The 5,000-nt window shown below is 40.1% G+C and overlaps 3 non-coding genes across 3 annotated transcripts; all 3 read right to left on the bottom strand.

Annotated features, from left to right (window-relative positions):
- Positions 1-2,750: 2,750 nt before the first annotated feature.
- TRNAF-GAA (transfer RNA phenylalanine (anticodon GAA)) lies at positions 2,751-2,823 on the bottom strand. The gene has a single exon. It is a non-coding gene; the product is annotated as a tRNA-Phe (tRNA).
- Positions 2,824-3,333: 510 nt separating this feature from the next.
- On the bottom strand, positions 3,334-3,406 carry TRNAF-GAA (transfer RNA phenylalanine (anticodon GAA)). Its single transcript has one exon. It is a non-coding gene; the product is annotated as a tRNA-Phe (tRNA).
- A 510-nt stretch (positions 3,407-3,916) lies between these two features.
- TRNAF-GAA (transfer RNA phenylalanine (anticodon GAA)) lies at positions 3,917-3,989 on the bottom strand. Its single transcript has one exon. It is a non-coding gene; the product is annotated as a tRNA-Phe (tRNA).
- Between the last annotated feature and the right edge of the window lie 1,011 nt (positions 3,990-5,000).

Below are 5,000 nucleotides of genomic sequence, written 5' to 3'. Positions count from 1 at the left end.
ATATGTTTTAAGGAGTCCTGTATCATTCAGCAGTTAACTTGTGCAATGGGTAAATAGCGTTTTTGGGATCCGGGTTAGGTAGCTTTTTTTTAACTCTGAATGGACTAGCACTATATTACCCAGACGTATGTGGCCTGAGTAGGTAAGCAACGTCATCTGACCACTGACATCTGTGTTCAAGGGGAAGTTGAAGGTAATGCAGACAAGAGTTTACATTACAAAAAAGCATGAAATGGGAAACATTCATAGTCTAACCTGAAGGCAAGAAATGTGGAAGCAAGTTTAGAAGGAGGACACAAAGCAAAGTCTATGTTAAATTGCTTGTGTTGTATATCAGTTAGAAAAAATTTGATGAATAGTGAAAAAGTACTACAGCTGATTCCAAGACCTATTTTGTTAGAAGCAAAGACCCTCTCAACTGTGCGGAAACCCGGGATTGAACCAGGGACCTTTAGATCTTCAGTGTAACGCTCTCCCAACTGAGCTATTTCGGCCTGCTGCTAGCTGTGGTCTTCATACTTTGATTTGAACCATTCAACAAACTAGATGCATGACCTGGATGTTTACCCTTATATGTTAGAGATATGTTTTAAGGAGTCCTGTATCATTCAGCAGTTAACTTGTGCAATGGGTAAATAGAGTTTTGGGATCCGGGTTAGGTAGCGTTTTTTTAACTCTGAATGGACTAGCACTATATTACCCAGACGTATGTGGCCTGAGTAGGTAAGCAACGTCATCTGACTACTGACATCTGTGTTCAAGGGGAAGTTGAAGGTAAGGCAGACAAGAGTTTACATTACAAAAAAGCATGAAATGGGAAACATTCATAGTCTAACCTGAAGGCAAGAAATGTGGAAGCAAGTCTAGAAGGAGGACACAAAGCAAAGTCTATGTTAAATTGCCTGTGTTGTATATCAGTTGGAAAAAATTTGATGAATAGAGAAAAAAGTACTGCAGCAGATTCCAAGACCTCTTTTGTCAGAAGCAAGCAACCTCTCAACTGTGCCGAAACACGGGATTGAACCAGGGACCTTCAGATCTTCAGTCTAACGCTCTCCCAACCGAGCTATTTCGGCCTGCTGCTAGCTGAGGTCTTCATACTTTGATTTGAACCATTCAACAAACTAGATGCATGACCTGGATATTTACCTTTATATGTTAGAGATATGTTTTAAGGAGTCCTGTATCATTCAGCAGTTAACTTGTGCAATGGGTAAATAGCGTTTTTGGGATCCGGGTTAGGTAGCGTTTTTTTAACTCTGAATGGACTAGCACTATATTACCCAGACGTATGTGGCCTGAGTAGGTAAGCAACGCCATCTGACCACTGACATCTGTGTTCAAGGGGAAGTTGAAGGTAATGCAGACAAGAGTTTACATTACAAAAAAGCCTGAAATGGGAAACATTCATAGTCTAACCTGAAGGCAAGAAATGTGGAAGCAAGTTTAGAAGGAGGACACAAATCAAAGTCTATGTTAAATTGCTTGTGTTGTATATCAGTTGGAAAGAATTTGATGAATAGAGAAAAAAGTACTACAGCTGATTCCAAGACCTATTTTGTTAGAAGAAAGGAACCTCTCAACTGTGCCGAAACCCATGATTGAACCAGGGACCTTTAGATCTTCAGTCTAACACTCTCCCAACTGAGCTATTTCGGCCTGCTGCTAGCTGTGGTCTTCATACTTTGATTTGAACCATTCAACAAACTAGATGCATGACCTGGATATTTACACTTATATGTTAGAGATATGTTTTAAGGAGTCCTGTATCATTCAGCAGTTAACTTGTGCAAAGGGTAAATAGAGTTTTGGCATCCGGGTTAGATAGCGTTTTTTTAACTCTGAATGGACTAGCACTATATTACCCAGACGTATGTGGCCTGAGTAGGTAAGCAACGTCATCTGACTACTGACATCTGTGTTCAAGGGGAAGTTGAAGGTAAGGCAGACAAGAGTTTACATTACAAAAAAGCATGAAATGGGAAACATTCATAGTCTAACCTGAAGGCAAGAAATGTGGAAGCAAGTTTAGAAGGAGGACACAAAGCAAAGTCTATGTTAAATTGCTTGTGTTGTATATCAGTTAGAAAAAATTTGATGAATAGTGAAAAAAGTACTACAGCTGATTCCAAGACCTATTTTGTTAGAAGCAAAGAACCTCTCAACTGTGCCTAAACCCAGGATTGAACCAGGGACCTTTAGATCTTCAGTCTAACGCTCTCCTAACTGAGCTATTTCGGCCTGCTGCTAGCTGTGGTCTTCATACTTTGATTTGAACCATTCAACAAACTAGATGCATGACCTGGATGTTTACCCTTATATGTTAGAGATATGTTTTAAGGAGTCCTGTATCATTCAGCAGTTAACTTGTGCAAAGGGTAAATAGAGTTTTGGCATCCGGGTTAGATAGCGTTTTTTTAACTCTGAATGGACTAGCACTATATTACCCAGACGTATGTGGCCTGAGTAGGTAAGCAACGTCATCTGACTACTGACATCTGTGTTCAAGGGGAAGTTGAAGGTAAGGCAGACAAGAGTTTACATTACAAAAAAGCATGAAATGGGAAACATTCATAGTCTAACCTGAAGGCAAGAAATGTGGAAGCAAGTTTAGAAGGAGGACACAAAGCAAAGTCTATGTTAAATTGCTTGTGTTGTATATCAGTTGGAAAAAATTTGATGAATAGAGAAAAAAGTACTGCAGCAGATTCCAAGACCTCTTTTGTCAGAAGCAAGCAACCTCTCAACTGTGCCGAAACCCGGGATTGAACCAGGGACCTTCAGATCTTCAGTCTAACGCTCTCCCAACTGAGCTATTTCGGCCTGCTGCTAGCTGAGGTCTTCATACTTTGATTTGAACCATTCAACAAACTAGATGCATGACCTGGATATTTACCCTTATATGTTAGAGATATGTTTTAAGGAGTCCTGTATCATTCAGCAGTTAACTTGTGCAATGGGTAAATAGCGTTTTTGGGATCCGGGTTAGGTAGCGTTTTTTTAACTCTGAATGGACTAGCACTATATTACCCAGACGTATGTGGCCTGAGTAGGTAAGCAACGTCATCTGACCACTGACATCTGTGTTCAAGGGGAAGTTGAAGGTAATGCAGACAAGAGTTTACATTACAAAAAAACCTGAAATGGGAAACATTCATAGTCTAACCTGAAGGCAAGAAATGTGGAAGCAAGTTTAGAAGGAGGACACAAATCAAAGTCTATGTTAAATTGCTTGTGTTGTATATCAGTTGGAAAGAATTTGATGAATAGAGAAAAAAGTACTACAGCTGATTCCAAGACCTATTTTGTTAGAAGAAAGGAACCTCTCAACTGTGCCGAAACCCGGGATGGAACCAGGGACCTTTAGATCTTCAGTCTAACGCTCTCCCAACTGAGCTATTTCGGCCTGCTGCTAGCTGTGGTCTTCATACTTTGATTTGAACCATTCAACAAACAAGATGCATGACCTGGATATTTACCCTTATATGTTAGAGATATGTTTTAAGGAGTCCTGTATAATTCAGCAGTTAACTTGTGCAATGGGTAAATAGCGTTTTTGGGATCCGGGTTAGATAGCGTTTTTTTAACTCTGAATGGACTAGCACTATATTACCCAGACGTATTTGGCCTGAGTAGGTAAGCAATGTCATCTGACTACTGACATCTGTGTTCAAGGGGAAGTTGAAGGTAAGGCAGACAAGAGGTTACTTTACAAAAAAGCATGAAATGGGAAACATTCATAGTCTAACCTGAAGGCAAGAAATGTGGAAGCAAGTTTAGAATGAGGACAGAAAGCAAAGTCTATGTTAAATTACTTGTGTTGTATATCAGTTGGAAAAAATTTGATGAATAGAGAAAAAAGTACTGCAGCAGATTCCAAGACCTCTGTTGCCAGAAGCAAGGAACCTCTCAACTGTGCCGAAACCCGGGATTGAACCAGGGACCTTCAGATCTTCAGTCTAACGCTCTCCCAACTGAGCTATTTCGGCCTGCTGCTATCTGTGGTCTTCATACTTTGATTTGAACCATTCAACAAACTAGATGCATGACCTGGATATTTACCCTTATATGTTAGAGATATGTTTTAAGGAGTCCTGTATCATTCAGCAGTTAACTTGTGCAATGGGTAAATAGCGTTTTTGGGATCCGGGTTAGGTAGCATTTTTTTAACTCTGAATGGACTAGCACTATATTACCCAGACGTATGTGGCCTGAGTAGGTAAGCAACGTCATCTGACCACTGACATCTGTGTTCAAGGGGAAGTTGAAGGTAATGCAGACAAGAGTTTACATTACAAAAAAGCATGAAATGGGAAACATTCATAGTCTAACCTGAAGGCAAGAAATGTGGAAGCAAGTTTAGAAGGAGGACACAAAGCAAAGTCTATGTTAAATTGCTTGTGTTATATATCAGTTGGAAAAAATTTGATGAATAGAGAAAAAAGTACTGCAGCAGATTCCAAGACCTCTTTTGTCAGAAGCAAGCAACCTCTCAACTGTGCCGAAACCCGGGATTGAACGAGGGACCTTCAGATCTTCAGTCTAACGCTCTCCCAACTGAGCTATTTCGGCCTGCTGCTGGCTGAGGTCTTCATACTTTGATTTGAACCATTCAACAAACTAGATGCATGACCTGGATATTTACCCTTATATGTTAGAGATATGTTTTAAGGAGTCCTGTATCATTCAGCAGTTAACTTGTGCAATGGGTAAATAGCGTTTTTGGGATCCGGGTTAGGTAGCGTTTTTTTAACTCTTAATGGACTAGCACTATATTACCCAGACGTATGTGGCCTGAGTAGGTAAGCAACGTCATCTGACCACTGACATCTGTGTTCAAGGGGAAGTTAAAGGTAATGCAGACAAGAGTTTACATTACAAAAAAGCCTGAAATGGGAAACATTCATAGTCTAACCTGAAGGCAAGAAATGTGGAAGCAAGTTTAGAAGGAGGACACAAATCAAAGTCTATGTTAAATTGCTTGTGTTGTATATCAGTTG

The sequence above is a fragment of the Lissotriton helveticus genome, chromosome 8 (assembly GCF_964261635.1).
Source record: "Lissotriton helveticus chromosome 8, aLisHel1.1, whole genome shotgun sequence".
Lineage (NCBI taxonomy): Eukaryota > Metazoa > Chordata > Amphibia > Caudata > Salamandridae > Lissotriton > Lissotriton helveticus.
This window is presented reverse-complemented; position numbering and strand designations above follow the sequence as displayed.